The sequence below is a fragment of the Malaclemys terrapin genome, chromosome 9 (assembly GCF_027887155.1).
Source record: "Malaclemys terrapin pileata isolate rMalTer1 chromosome 9, rMalTer1.hap1, whole genome shotgun sequence".
In the NCBI taxonomy this organism is placed as follows: Eukaryota; Metazoa; Chordata; order Testudines; family Emydidae; genus Malaclemys; species Malaclemys terrapin.
Genome location: NC_071513.1, coordinates 27,087,142 through 27,103,343, shown reverse-complemented (window position 1 = coordinate 27,103,343; position 16,202 = coordinate 27,087,142).

Here is a 16,202-nt window from a genome sequence, read left to right as displayed (position 1 = left end):
AACACAGTTGGGCCTATCATGTTAACATGGGTGGGAAATGGGGACTGGTGCCCAGAGACCTGGGCCCAGTGTGATTGAACCACATGTGAGATTCAGGAAGCCAGGCCTGTCACCAAAGGGGTCCACCCAAGAGCTACTAAAGAGGGTCCAAAGCACAGTTTGCCCCATAATGCTGACAACATCTAACTAGCCTTTTGTGTGTAATTATAGCAGCATTAAATAATTAGGCATTTGAATGCACGCAGCTTTGAAACAGTTTGTATACAGATACAGGGTAATTTCAATCTTGACCAAAACAACAAGGAGTCTGGTGGCACCTTAAAGACTAACAGATTTATTTGAGCATAAGCTTTCGTGGGTAAAACCCTCACTTCTTCGGATAGTCTTTAAGGGTGCCACCAGACTCCTTGTTGTTTTTGTAGATACAGACTAACACAGCTACCCCCTGATACTTGACTTCAGTCTTGACTGTGCATCATTGCTTTTTGTGCCTAATACATACACTTTTTACACAATGTGTGTTTATAGAATATTGGTCAGGGAGAATGTTCTTATAAGAAAGGAAGGAAGTTAATGAACATCACAGATTGAAAAAAGAAATGCAATACTGAAAGATGCCAGTAGATGGTACCATCTTTTCTGTAAGGATTATGATTGGGGAAGGGACTTTTCTAGGAGAAACTGAGAGAGAAACTGCTAAGAGATTATAGCAGATGTTATCACCTTTTGGTGCCACTTAATGTTGTGTCTGGAAGAAAAAGACTTGATTGATGATTTTCAAGGTAGTAAATGTCTAAAATAGTCTTGTACCTTCATGAAAAAGAGCACGTCCTTCACTCAGTGCTTTGCAGATGTTGACTTTGCAGATGGTGCTGTGAAGTTGTGAGTCCTTTAGTGAGCTGCACAACTTAAAAGGAAAGAAAAGTATCATCAACATTTAAAGTGACACGTTCCTGTTGCTGCGGAGTTGGATGTCTTTGGCCAATGTCTAAACACCTGGCTTTTTCTACTTGCAGGATTCATCTTATGTCCAACCGGACTATAATGTATAGTGCACCATCTCATTTGTCATGGTATTACAACTGTAAATTTAAGAGGAGTTAGATTACTTTTGTATTGATTCTTAATTAATTGCCTTAGCTGAGCACTGTACAGTGGAATAACTTTTATTTCATTTTCTGTGCACTTACTGATACTTTGAAGGAGAGCTTTGCCAAAAGGAAACCTACCTAAGGAATGACTGCATCTGTATCTCCTATTGTCCATTAAATGATGAGATACTGACAGGCATTGCTGGTTTTTATTTTACTAACTTGATTCTTTTTATGGGTGCTTGCATTCAATCAATCATAATAAATGCCTATTCCACAATTTTTCTGTCATTGTTAAGATCTTCAGGGTGATGACTCTGTAAAGAAAGCCAACATGAGCCTTATTGTAAATTGGCAACTAGAGAAAGGCGTCTCTGACATGAATTTTTTATAATTTCTGTGTAACATTATGAGTGACATAATTGAAATCTGTTTTTGTATTGCACTGAAAGCCCATCAGAAGCACTTACTTTGCTAAATTAACCAATGTGCTGTATTTACCGAAGTAATTAAAAATGAAAAAGATACAGCGGGTCAGAAAATGGAGATGCTGGATAGGGGCATTTGCATTATGTAGAGCTTGATCACTGAAATCACTGTTAAAACTCATGTTGACTTCAATGGTGCCAAATCAATGACTTCAATGGTGCCTAGAGGCTTATAAGATCATAGTAGACTGAGCAAGTGAGGCAGACTGAGTCCAGCTTAAAATATTGGTGCTATTTTAAGGTCTGGGAAGGGGAATTTATCATGAGTGCCCCATAGCGAAGAGGAACTAATAATAGATCCCACTCACATTGGAGTTAGGAGGGAACCACTGAAGAAATTAAAATAGTTTATGCTTCTCTACAGTGCTGTACTAAGGTTTGATCCTGCACCATTCCAGTCAACGGGAGTTTTCCCATTGGGAGCAGGAATCAAAGGTAGGATAGTCTCTTTCATTCAGTTTACCCTTCTGAACAATGAATAAAGTATATCACAATACGATGTCTGGAAATTTAAGCTGGACAAATACAGACTAGACATAAGGTGTAAATTTTCAACAGTGAAAATAATTAACCATTGGAAAAAGTTACCAATGGTCATAGTGGATTCTCCACTGTGGACAATTTGTTAAATCAAGATTGGATGTTTTTCTAAAAAATCTGCTCTAGAAATTATTTTGGGGAAGATCTTTGGCCTGTGTGATACAGAAAGTCAGACTAGATGATCACAATGGTCCCTTCTGGCTTTAGAACCTATGAATACTTTAAGGGTGTTGAGAATCTGGGCCTATATCTGAAGGCTGCTGCTATATGAATTGAAAGGTGTATAGTGGATATTTATGGCTGGATCTGACACTCATCAGTCAGTTGTAGTCTTTTCATTCACTTCAATGCAATTTGGACCAGATTCTCAGAGAATATATCATTTTAATTTAATTCTGAAAAAATAACTCTCTGCATAATTTATACTGTAATATGATTTGAATGAGTTTGGGCAACAATCTTGTCTGATTCTTAGGAAAAACATACCTGGCTGAATGGCTGAAATAGGCAGCATTTTATTACATTGACTAAAGATGACGTGTTGAATTCATAAAGAGCATACACTGATTGCTCTACGGTGATTTCTCCTGTACTGCGCTCACTTAGGCCCTGAACCCTGCAAACCTTATTTATGTGAATAATGCCCCGCCTTCCCTTAGTTTCTAGAAGAAGGGAGGCCTAAAAGTTGAAACTGGCAGACAATCCTTCTCTCCCTCTGCATGGCTAGTCTGGGGGCTCCTTCTCTCCCTCTGTATGGCTAGTGATTGCTTGGGCAGAGGGCCTGGATTCTCTCTGCCCATGCTTTCACTGGCCAAACTGTGTCAAAGACAGTTAGTTGAAGGGGAAGGGAGCACCTGGATGCTTGCGGTCAGCTGGGCCCTCTGGCTGAGATGCAAAATGGAGTTTTCTCCCATACTCTGCATAGAACACTCAGGAGCTGTTGCATTCCCTTGCTAGCAGCCCATGTCTAGCTTCCTTCAAATACTGTCTGTCCATGTTCCATGCATATCTATATGAGCAGTCTCAGACATGTGCCTGCTGTTGGAGCCTGCATTTGGTTGCCTTGAAATGTTAGTCAGGTTTCTGGCCTGGTAACATCTCCTCTTCTTATCAGTCCTGGCACTCACTGCTGGCTGGGGTCTCAAGCACAGGCTCAAGAGGCAGTTTCATATGATGCTATGATGAAAAGAGAGACTACATGAAGACATACGAGCAATTACCAGAGTTAAAGTTGAACTTTTAATATTAACTGTACATGTCGTGATCTTTCAGTGCTTGATTTTTCAGCCTTAATGCCGCTTAATGCTACTGTGTGGTGTTGTTTTTTAATATATGTAGGTATGCAACACCCTCTTGAGATCTTACCTCTCCTATGGTTGTAAAACACTAGTGAGATGCATAGATATCAATAGTGAAATTACAAAGATTGTTGTATTTGGAATCCTGTCCATGTTATAGATGTTTCATATTTGATTGGATATCTCACATCACATGAAAATTTGGCAGATATGAATGATGTGAGGGAGGTAGAATCTAGCCAATATTAGGCTAATATGGGCTGATTGTAATCAAACATTGGGAGACCAGATTCCAGGAATCAGAATGGAGAGAGAGTCCAAGGGGCTTGAATTAATTACTCGCTGCCATTTTCACTCTGAGATCTGTGGGTTGAAGGGTGAAGTGAGTTTGTGCAGAAAGCTCAGTAAGAAACATGGGTGATCTAGCTTTGTAGCTAAGAGAGCTACTTACTAGTCAGAGAGTGCTATAAGCACCTTCATGTCTGGGCAGTGGTCCTGGTGTGCCGTAAAGAGCAAGGGTAATGTGTGTTAGGGATATGGAAAAAGGGAGCACATAATAACAAGGGAACCTAGCCAAATCCATAATGAACGTGTTATATTGTTACCTTCCAATCTAAGGTTACTGGCTTTCAAAAGAAACTTGTACAGGAATTCTTTAAGGCCAACATTAGGCTGTCAGTTTTTGGCATGTAGAGACTCTTATCAGTTCATGGATCAAAGTCATTTTCTCTGAAGACTGAGTTCTGTCAGCCACCTTGGGGATGTGAGTAGATGTTATCCAAGTGCTGCCTGCCCAGAAGTTAGCTGCACTCAAATGAAAATAAATTAATAGTTCTCTTATTTTGTTTTCTCTTCCATTCTGATACCTGAACAGGACAGCTCTTCCCTGAGAAATATCGCTTTATTCTGATTTTGCATCATAAAATACAACAGGCAAAAGTCACAAAGAGCAAAAATTATTTTGGACTGTGTCCAATCCTTTTCAAAAGAGTCTCCTATGAAAATCCCAGATGAAAAGCATAACTTTAAAAACATAGCATGCATGAAGGTCAGCAAAAATATGGCCACTTTATTTAGCCTGTATAAATGCTTTATGTAAAATGTCCTTTGTGGCCAACAACATTGTCAGACAGAATATAAATGTATCAAATGTTAAACAGAACTGCTGAACTGGGCATTAAGGATTCAGGAATCAGACTGTAAGCTTCGTCAAAGGGAACCATTGTCATTACTTTTTAACATGGTGGTATGTTTACCAAGGGACACGAGAGAATATTGGTATCTTCATTTGACTAAAAAGCTGATTTAAAATGTAGCTAAATACTATTTTCAAACAGATATGCCTTCCAAAGCCAGCAATTAAAAATGCTTTGTTTGTGGATTTTGGCAAAGGTTGTACAACAGCAGCTCTACTAAAATATTAAATGCTTTGTGTTCTTTTTAGGATTCTTTCCTGCTCAGTGAGAAGTAAACAGAATTAAGTTAGTTTGCACAGCAGCCAACAATAACATAGAAAATATGAAAAAGTCTGCATAACACACGTACACAGCAGATTCAGGTACTGTGCCTTGGAATGAGAGTACTAATCTACTTGTGGGGAGACTGAACATGCTAATCATGAACCCGGTGACACCTTTTTCCAGTTGTCAGTGACATTTTAATTCAGTGGATGTCCCTGGAAGTGGTTAAATTATAATTCAGTAAACTATAGCTGCTACACCCCACTTCACAAAGGAGTTTGGAAGCAGTGGATACAGCCCTACGTGGATCCATTTGACAATCTTCTCCTGCTCCACCCTTCCTGCATCTGAATGCCCTGGTGCACAGGCAACCCCCACAGAGCTGGAAGTAGCATGGATGTGGTCTGCAGCTCCAGGGCAAGACCCCTGCATCTTTACAGTGTATGGACTTTGTGTGAGATTATGAACTCTGTGAATCTGTATCCAGGGGCAGACTCCATTTTTGAATACACAGGTTTTTTTGCTGAATTGCCTGTTTGCCTCCACGTTGTGCTGAAGTCCCAACACATAGTGATACAGGGCTGACAATGGAGGATAGTTGGCTTAAGTACCCATTTATTGGAAATCTATTCACTCTAGACAAAAGACTAGCTCCTACCCAGAAGAACTGGTTTAGCAGGGGAAAGTCAACTTGGCAACCAAGTCACCTAGCTGGGAGTTGTGCTCATGTGGAGTTGGCAAAGATGTTACCTGACACAAGAGGGAAAGTTATTTGGCTCATGGCTGGGGCAATTTCCTCCTCTCCATGACGGAGAAGCAACCCAGCATGTGGCAGCCCATGAGCCATGCACTGAAGCAGAAGGTTTCTGGACAAGTTAAGGGACTCTGACCCCAGCCCAAGAAAAGCCTGGAACAGGGAGGATACTGAGGCAGGGATATGCGGGTAGTGTTTATTGTTTTATATGATTTGTACTCCCATGTTTTACAAGATTAAATGAAAGAGTGAGAGTGTGTGTGTGTGTGTGTGTGTATTTGTGTGTGTGACCTGCTTCACAACTGCTGCATGCTCCTGAGAGAGTTAAGCTGTAAACCAGAAGCTTTAAGCCTTTTGGGTATGTGCAGAGGGAGGGTATGTTTAAGTACAAGGGAGTCTGAAGAGTGATTCACTGAGCCCATGGGCCAGGGAGCTGGACAGTGGGTTCCAGTTCTCAGAAGGGGCTGCCAACTAGAAGGTTTGTGCCCTAAGAGTACACTAGGGACCACAGGCTTGGGGCAGCAGCTGGACTTTGTTCAGACTCCAGGGGCTGAACCCACCTGGGACATCCAGGGACACAGAGGCTTGATTTCCCCTCACAGTAGTCCTAGTGAGTGGCCAGGAGTGGGCATTTGCTAGGATCTGCGACACACAGACAAAATAATACTTCTGTCCCTCCTGAAACCTAAGAAAACTTTAATCTCCAGCCACATCATTTGAAATGTCAAGGCCTCATCTGCCTTTTAATGGAGGCTTGTTACCTGAGGCAATACCTAGGTCATGTCTGTACGTTTGTACTGAATCTTGTCGCATTATTCACACCAGTTCAAGATGGGTGTGAAACTGTTACCAATCTGGTTTAATAGCATTTTATATCGTCTTTGCATTAGTGTGAATGATGATACAAGGTGCAAAGCAAGCTGGTCTTCCCCAGATATTGATGCAATGATCAGTTAGCCTGGCATTGTTTGTTTGTCCACACCTATCATTGCAGTTCTGACCTCAAGCTCTATACTAATATGAAGGATTTGGTCTCGCTCATGTGTAATATTTCTGCATTGTTTCTAGCCTGCCATCAGTTTAGCGGCTCCTTGTATTGTGTAAAGTGCTTCCATTCTGCTGTATTAAATACAGTGCTCTCATTAGAATATAAACAGTGCCAGAACCCATTTTTGACTAACTTACGAATCAACAGACTCTTCTGAAAAATACATAGCCTGTAATTTTGTTTAGCGAATCAGATGCATTACTGGCTGCCAATCTGAGATTAGTTCAACCAACAGCAACCCTAAGGATCTGTTTCAGCCATGGATCTGCTTCATGGGAGATGCAGAAATGTAGCCACTCACTCATCTATTCAAATGAAAATGTTGCTTTCAGTGGTGCTACACGTCTAATAAGATTTGCATCCCAGAACAGAACATGTCACAGCAGCCACTGCAGAAATAATTGAAAAAGCCTGTTCACCAAAAAAATAAATAAAAAACAATTAAATAAATCAAGACTTTCAGAATGTGTAGCATTCTTTCTGCTGTTGGCAGATGTCACTCTCTGGTTTAGCTGGAGGAGGAAAAGATTAAAATGATTGTGTTTAAAAGAGAAGTAGATGCAACTTGACATGAACCACAGAGTCCCACCACAATTGTGGAGAGCTGAAAGACTAGATTCATTTTCCTGCTGATTTACTTGCTACTGGCTTGATTCTGCTACCATTGTTCACATTAAATAGAGCATTATTATGCAAACAATCCCACAAAAATACCATTGATTTCATGCCTACCAGGGCACCTCTTGTGATAAGTAAGTGTGGGAGAAGCTGTCCCCAGATTCTTATTAGAATAAACTGAATTTGTTGATGGTATGTTTAAAAACCATCAAACTCCATAATAAAAAGAAGGAAGGGTGTACATGCACATGCCCACAGATCTCTGCTTAATTGTAAATATCCGAGTGCCATCTCCTCGGGTTAGGTGAGTCAGCCACCACCCCCGCGATATGTCAGATCTGTGCAGGCATCTTTCTAGATCTGCTTGACCTACTAATGATTTACAGCTGGTCTGTTCAGTGGACCATAAAAGGCTCTCAATAATTCTTATAATGCTATTTTAAATGATACATTGGATTTCAACTTAGGGGCTCTGCCTATCTCGGGTACTTTTAAAGTGCTTATCAGCAAGGTACCTAAATGTTATTAATTAATCCTCAATGCAAGTGTGTGCTGTGTAGACTATGTGCACTTCCTGTAGTTTAATCCTTAATGGGATTTATATACTGAAGATCAAGTATGTTATAGTTACCTTCTTTGATTTTTTTTTCCCAGCCAAAGCGTTATTTATTTGAGCAGACAATGAAATCTATTATCCTGGACAATAGTGTCTCTCTCTGTCCCATTCTGTATCTTTCTGGGCTGAAATACTTGTAAAGAAAATGAAACGTTTCACATTGCATTAGTATAATTTAATGTGAAAGTGACTATGCTAAAGTCATTGATTAATGGAGTTCACGGAATAGAACAATTCATGGGGAGATTACTACCTTCTGGGGACATATGCAAATATCCTGCCTTCTTTTATTCAGCTATGTTAGGAATCTTCTGTGGGGAATTAGTTTATGATTGTTTCTGAGTCATTACATAAGCCACGTGTATATTGAGTGTGGTTTATGAGGAGTTATTTATAATACTTAATGAGCCAACTCAAGAAAGATCAGGTATAGTAAACAGTATTACTGGATTCACACAGAAACATAATTCATTATTAACATCTGCTGTGTGGTGGTATGAAATCATAACAGGTACTTAACCTTCATTAATACATTCAAAACTAATATCCCCTCAAATGTCCCTTTGTTATATTTTTCCTGTTGTTGACGTATTATAGCCACATCCGGATACCGAGTATTATATAGAATTATAGTGGTGTTTTGGAAGGCTACTGCTGGGGTTTTCAAAGCATCCTAAAGGCTTGAAAATCAATGGGATACAGGGCACCTAAATCCCATGGACTGCTTTGAAAATGGCTGCCTATAGAGATTTAGGGCCTTGGAAGAGAGGAGGATATTTTCAATATTTCTGGATTGTGATCTCCTTTAATAGATTGAAAGTACTGAAGGAGCAGTGTTGTCAGAAAACTGAAGAATTTGCAGTCATCATTTCAAAACATAAATTCCAATAATCCACAACTGTGTAGCAACCATTTATCATTATAAAATCATGAAGGTGCAAATTCAGTAGAAGTCATAACAGAAGTATCAGTCCATGTCCGAAAAACAAAGCAGGCACATTTCACCTGTGTATTCCTCAGGGTTATTACTCACCATTTAGAAAGTTATTTATATGCTATTTCCATCTCCTGCATGTATTGATATATGTTTAGTTTTGTTATGTTTATATTTTATATCAAAACAATAAAAATAAAGTTTAAAAGAAAAAAAATCTTTAAAGCAGCTATCAGAATGAAGCATCCCAGGGGCTGCCATGAAAAAGACATTGGTTCAGAAGTGACCTTTTTAGACTTTCCCTTCTTGGACACATTATAGTTAATGCTAGTCTCTGAAGAGTGAAATTGCTCTCTAGCTATGCTGCTATATAGCTGCATACTGCAAACTGACCCAGAAATGACATTGGTAGTGGTTAACCCAAAGTGATAAGCATTGCTTAGGAGACCTTATTAGAAAGCCAGGGAATGGATACAAGCAGTAGGATGGTTCTTGTCTAATAAATAGACAGTCCTAATTCGCATCTTCCCCTGTTTTGCTGCAACTGGGACTTTGATAGAGGAATGCTTTCACTTTTCATATACCAGCTCATCACGTACCGCCAGCAGTATTTGAAGATGGAATTACTGTGACACCAGGAAAGAGGAGTATAGGAAATTGGCAACATAGTTTGGAATGCTTGAAACTTGAGTATTTTCTCACTTCAGTGCAAATTCCGAATTGGTCTCATTTTAATGGAATTTTAGTGCTAATGTTACCAGGTATTTAGAAAACCACAGTGCAAGATTTGCTATCCAGTTTTAAAGACCACGAGTAGGTTCAGTCTCAGTTTGATGGCATTAATCCACCAATGGTGCAGAAGCATAAATACTGTAGTGCCAACCCTCTTCTGTTCAGCATTCATTTCGACCTTTTCCACTCTTTGGACTAGATTTTTTTTTTTTTTTTTTAAACCCTGGGCCATGAATGTTTGAGGCTGAACACTGAAGTTTTAATGTTGCTGGTGTTTGTGTTTTCTCATTTTAGTGTTATGGCAGGCAATCCAAGTGGTGCTGTTACACATAACATTACAAGTTCTTTTTGTATTTATGCGAACCGGTGAGTTGTCTTTGGAAGACATTGCTGTGTTGTTGTTTATTATGCAAGGTTCTACTAATAGCTTTCTTTGACAGGGTAACAAGTCTTGTGGATGGGGGGGAAGCAGTAGATGTGGTATATCTTGACTTTAGTAAAGCTTTTGATACTGTCTCACATGACCTTCTCATAAACAAACTAGGGAAATGCAACCTAGATGGAGCCACTATAAGGTAGGTGCAAAACTGGTTGGAAAATTGTTCCCAGAGAGTATTTATCAGTGGTTCACAGTCATACTGGAAGAACATAACGAGTGGGGTCCTGCAGGGATCAGTTCTGGGTCTGGTTCTGTTCAATATCTTCATCAATGATTTAGATAATGGCATAGAGACTACACTTATAAAGTTTGTGGATGATAACAAGCTGGGAGGGATTGCAAGTGCTTTGGAGGATAGGATTAAAATTCAAAATGATCTGGACAAACTTGAGAAATGTCTGAAGTAAATAGGATGAAATTCAATAAGGATAAATGCAAAGTATTCCATTTAGGAAGGAACAATCAGTTGCACACATACAAAATGGGAAGTGACTGCCTAGGAAGGAGTACTGTGGAAAGGGGGTCATAGTGGACCACAAGCTAAATATGGGTCAACAGTGTAAGTGTAACACTGTTGCAAAAAAGGCAAACATCATTCTGGGATGTATTAGCAGGACACAAGAAGTAATTCTTCCGCTCTACTCGGTGCTGATTAGGCCTCAGATAGAATATTGTGTCCAGTTCTGGGTGACACATTTCAGGAAGGATGTGGACAAATTGGAGAGAATCCAGAGAAGAGCAACAAAAATGATTAAAGCTCTAGAAAACATGACCTATGAGGGAAGATTGAAAAAATTGGGGTTGTTTAGTCTGGAAAAGAGAAGACTGGGTGTGGGGGGGGATGGACATAACAGTTTTCAAGTATGTAAAAGGTTGTTACAAGGAGGAGGAAGAATTTTTTTCTTCTTAACCTCTAAGGATAGGGCAAGAAGCAATGGGCTTAAATTGCAGCAAGGGAGGTTTAGGATGGACATTAGGAAAAATGTCCTAACTATTAGGGTGGTTAAGCACTGGAGTACATTGCCTAGGGAGGTTGTGGAAGAGCAGGTTAGACAAACAGCTGTCAGGGATGGTCTAGATAATGCTTAGTCCTGCCATGAGTGCAGGGGACTGAACTAGATGACCTCTCGAGGTCCCTTCCAGTCCTACAAGTCTATGATTCTATACAGAGGGAGCTATGAAAGCAACTGGAGAGTTTGCTGTTTGCCTTGGGCTCTTATTAGAATTAATTCTTGAAGCAGAGTTGCCCCTGGCATTGGAATTCCTGATAGAAGGTGTTGCCTGCTTGTGGTTTGACCTCTGTTTTAGGACTGGTGTGTGTGTGTGTATATATATATATATAAATAAAACAAATTACACTTAGTGATGTGGAATCTGAGTATATACTGATTTCTTCTCCACTGGGAAGCCCACATGGAAGGTCCCAGATATTTGCTGCTGCTGCTGGACAGAGGCATAATGCAGGTGTTAGAATGGGACACTGGTGTCAGAATGAGGGTCAATAGCTATATACTTTTCAGTATTGCTAATAGTTTCACCATGTGTTTTTTGAGGAATTTCAACAAGCTATGGATAATTAAAGGCCAAATCTGGCAGCCCTTACAGAGAAAAGACACCCACTGACACTAATAGAAGTTTTGTCTTAGTACAGACTGTATGATTGGACCATAGATAAGGAGTAGTTTAGCTGGGGCAATGCTAAAGAAACTCATGCTAATATTTCTTACCAGTGGGTAACCAGATGGATAAGAATTTTATTATGACAGGATGTGATGTTAGCTGTACAATAACAATATATTATCATTCATATTGTAACATGGAGATATTTTCAATACAGCGTACCCAGTTCTATGAATTATGTTAATTCATTATAAAGTTTGAGCCATGCAAGAATGTATAGACCATCAGCTGTATGGAGATCTATCCTTGTTACAGAAGGCATTTATGTGGCAGCTTTCCCACTCAGTGGGTATTGCACCAGAGGAACAGACTGAAATCACTTTCTTTAATGGTATAGATGAGATGGCAAAAGAAAAGAGAGAGAAGCTGAGGAAATCACTGAAGTCCAAGCTGAACTGAGATCAAATAACTATTAACAGCTTGAATGACCTAGTTCCCCATGGCATTGGTAGTGTAAAACAGACAGCCAAAGGGAAAGTAAATAGGTAACTACCATCTGTAAGCTCGATCAATTTCTTTGCAATTTAACCTGGTTTTCTCAAACACTATTTCTGGCACTGCTTTGTGCTCACCAGGTCAACTGGGCTGCTGAAATGAAGTGAAGCTGTGAAGTGTGACCTGCTTTAACACTACTCTCAGAGAGCTGCTTTTTAGTTTCAGAGACACAGTGTGCAACCTTTTGAGAATGTAGTTTGGTATGGAGATAAAGTACTTAATTTACATCCACTGGGTTGTAGCAGCAGAACTGAAGAACCAAGACAGTATTTTTAGGTAGCTGTGCACCATTTTATTAACATTTAATTGATTTTAGAATTCTTTCAGGATGGTAGAAGAATGGAAAAACAAAGTATGTTTTCAATTGTACACCAGCACTAGAAATCATATAGGTCCTGATTCAGCAAAGTCAATGGGATGCCCATAGGCATGTGCTTTTAGTACCTTACTTAAGTGAGACCATAATAGGGAAGACTTGCTTTGTATGGATAACCAAGGGAAGCTGTTGGATATACATTGCTGGGGTTGGTGAGTGGCAGTGGAGTACGTTGCATTATCACTCTGCTGGAACAGATGATTGATATGATCAGTGGCAGGAGACACATCATCTACAGAATGTCACTAACAGGCAACAGTCAGTGGAATATATCAATCAAACTGATGTACCTCCCAAAACCCATGCACGCGACTAAAGGCTACAGTTGGTAGTAAAGCTCCTTTAAGAGCTGGAATAATGGCTGTCCTCCAATGATTGTTCTTAAAAGTTCATTCCAAAATAATCAGTCACACTATGAAATGTAAGGATGACAGCCTTAATGACTAGAAGTGAGTGAAGAGCAGCTGAAGTGTCAATTAAAGCTCAGATCTCTCTAAATATAGGAGCATTTGGAGAGTTGTGAGTAGGCTGCGTATTTTGACTGTCCAGTCTACCACAGACTGGTGACTGTCACCCACTTGAATGAATGTTTCAAAGGATAACATCACAGTATTTGCCAAGGAAAAGATGGAGACACTTAAAGAGCTCTTTAATGAATTTTTCAGCACTCCATGTCTCTCAAGTTTCTGTGACGCATCATATCTGGCTAATTCACTACTGTGACATTAATTGACATGACAGAAATACCCAGATAATTAGCCATCATAAAAACAACCCCACATACCTCGCTGCAGGTTTTTCAGAACAGGTTAGACAAATGCCTGTCAGAGATGGTCCAGGTGAACTTGGTCCTGCCTCAGTGCAGGAGGATGGACTAGATGACCTCTTGAGGTCCCTTGCAGCCCTACATTTCTGTGCTTTTAGGTGTAATGGTAATGGAGACTGGCAGATTTTTCTAAAGCAGCACAAACTAGATGCCAATTATGGAAATGTGTGATACCGGGGGAGTTGAATGGTATTCATTCTGTATGCATAAAAGGCTGGTTCAAGGTTCTGCGATGCAGGGAGGGAAGAGAAGGAGTAACTGAGAATCACAGTAACTGTGCTTGGGAAACAAAGTCTGCTACCATCCTGCAAGCAACTTGTAAAGTAGGTTGGACAGGATGTGAGGAAGGAGAAGGCTTTGACTCAGCAGCCCCTCTGTGCCAGGAACCAGAGTTTACTGGCTGTGAAGCATATGCTCCATACCTTGGAAGGCTGTGGCAAATTACTCCCCCTACAGCGTGATCAGCTTGCAATGGTGTGTCTCCTCACTTCTGCAAATGCAGGGCAATGGCTAAATGCAACAATATAGCCCAAAAGCACAGCAGCATCCACTTAAGCAAAAGTTATTGAACATGTTCTAATGTTCACTTGGATACAAGTAATGTTAGAGAAAGGTCTCAGCTGATGGCCATCTGTCTGCTTTCCGAATATTATGTTAGGGGATTCCCTCTGAATAAGCAGCAGCTGCCACTCCAGTGTAGTGTGATTTAAACAAACTGGTAACTACCACATGCCTGCATTTTAAAACATAAATATAATTATTCATCCCCAGTCATATTAGATTAAGCATGTCAGAGAAGGGAATGAGTTTTGTGACAAACAGCTCAGTGAAATTTTCCCCTCAGTAAATGGTCCTAGAATTGACTGCCAAATGGGGGGAGAGGGAAACATGGAGAAGTAGGTGTGGGTGGGGGTACCTTTTCATCAGTTATATTTACTTAATGTACTTATAGATCTTCTCACTGCTTACAGACTTGACGGAATAATGTCTGAAGTTCTCAGGTGCACCAAAGAGCCCATAAGTGTAGCCTTATGCCAACTTTTTGTCCAGGTTTGGACTACTGGGAAGGTACTAGTAGAGTGGAAGGAAGGGTTCATTGTCCCACTTTATAAGGGACAAGGCCTAGGCCTGAGTGCGGTAGCTCTAGGCCAATAACTCTGTGCTCTTTGTTGCTGGAAAAGACTTCACATGTGTCATCCTACTTACCCAGCTCCTGCCTCGCCTTGTGAGCAAGCTGGCTTTGATGCTGGGCGATATACAATAGATGCTATACTTGCGCTCCATATTTTATCTGAGATCCATCATGAATTTAACCAGCCTTTGACAGCAGGAATCATAGACTAAGGCAGCCTTTGATTCTGTCGATAATGCTGCCTTATGGAAGTCCGTACGAGGCATTGGTGTTTCCTCCTGAGGCTAATTCAAGATCTACATAAAGACTCAAGGGCACAGGTGCATTGGAGGACCCAGAAGTCTGACTGGGTGATCTGGGGTGAAGCAGGGATGTGTCCTGTCCGCAGTCCTGTTCTGCTGTGTAGTGGGTTGCCACTTTGAACATCTCTCTGCAAATATCAGTATAACTGTTGTTCAACCTCTTTTATTGACTGGATTATGCAGCTGATATCTAGCACTTTGGTCAGGATGCAAACGATCTCAAAGATGCACTAGAAAGCTTCCAGCACAACTCAGCTGCCCTTGGTTTAAGGGGCAAAAATCCAGTGTGTCAGTGCAAAAGTTGTGCTACAAGACATCTGTGCTTCTGGACCCACTGTGGATGTAGTTTTAATCTATCTAGGCAGTAAATTGTCAATGAACAGGTGCAGCCAGCTGGACATCCTAAGGAGATGTTTAGCAGCCTCAGGCATGAAGGACCTGCATAGGGGCTGTAGCCAAAAGAGGGTGAAACTACATACAAAAGTAGGGATTTAATCAAACCCATGTGCTTCCGATCCTCTTATATGGATTTAAAACATGGACATTGCTTAAACAAGACATCAGGAGACTGCAAGCATTTTATGTGCATATCCAATGGCAACTACTGGGTGTAAGATAGTTTGACTTTATCACTAATAGGGATGTATCATTGTGATTGAAGTCATTATTGGCCATCGCCTCCCCACACTGAGCTCTGAAGATTGGGCAATGACCCCTCCTGACCTCAAGCCCAGTCATGGATTGGTGGCGGCTACACAGTCACCCATAATTAACCTGGCTGCACCAGATCAGTAATAACCGTGGGGATCTCTTAGATGTCTGGAATAAAGCCTTACAGTGTGGCCATGGATTCTTGGCACTATGGCCCTACACTGTCTAAGTATGTTGGTGGTGGTCGTCAGGGTCATCACTGTGATCCGATTCTGCCTCTCTTATTCACTCCTTTCAGCGGCCAAGGCTCGCATGGACTCCTCCCTTGGTGCTAATGTGGGGGGTATTTTCTAAAATCCAGGAAAGGGGAAATGTTTTGTATAAAAGAGATGCTTGAATATTTTCAGTGAATGATAGTTTCTGTTCAGACAAGGGCTGGGCTTTTCAAAACAGTTTATGGACTTTGGATAGCCAATTCCAGTTAAAATGGGAACGGGATGCCTCGGGCAAGCTCTGAAAATCTCAGCCTCAAGCCCGTAAGGAGAGCTATAGATCATGGTACCCCCAAAATGATGGAGATCGACCCACACTGGCTTCCCTCCAACATGAAACAGAGGAAGTATTTATGTGCCTGTGTGAGGGGGACTGAGAGACAAAGCATCTTCTGACTACCTGCATGGGACTACTCCCCAGACACTACTGCAGAGCTACATATTTTCATG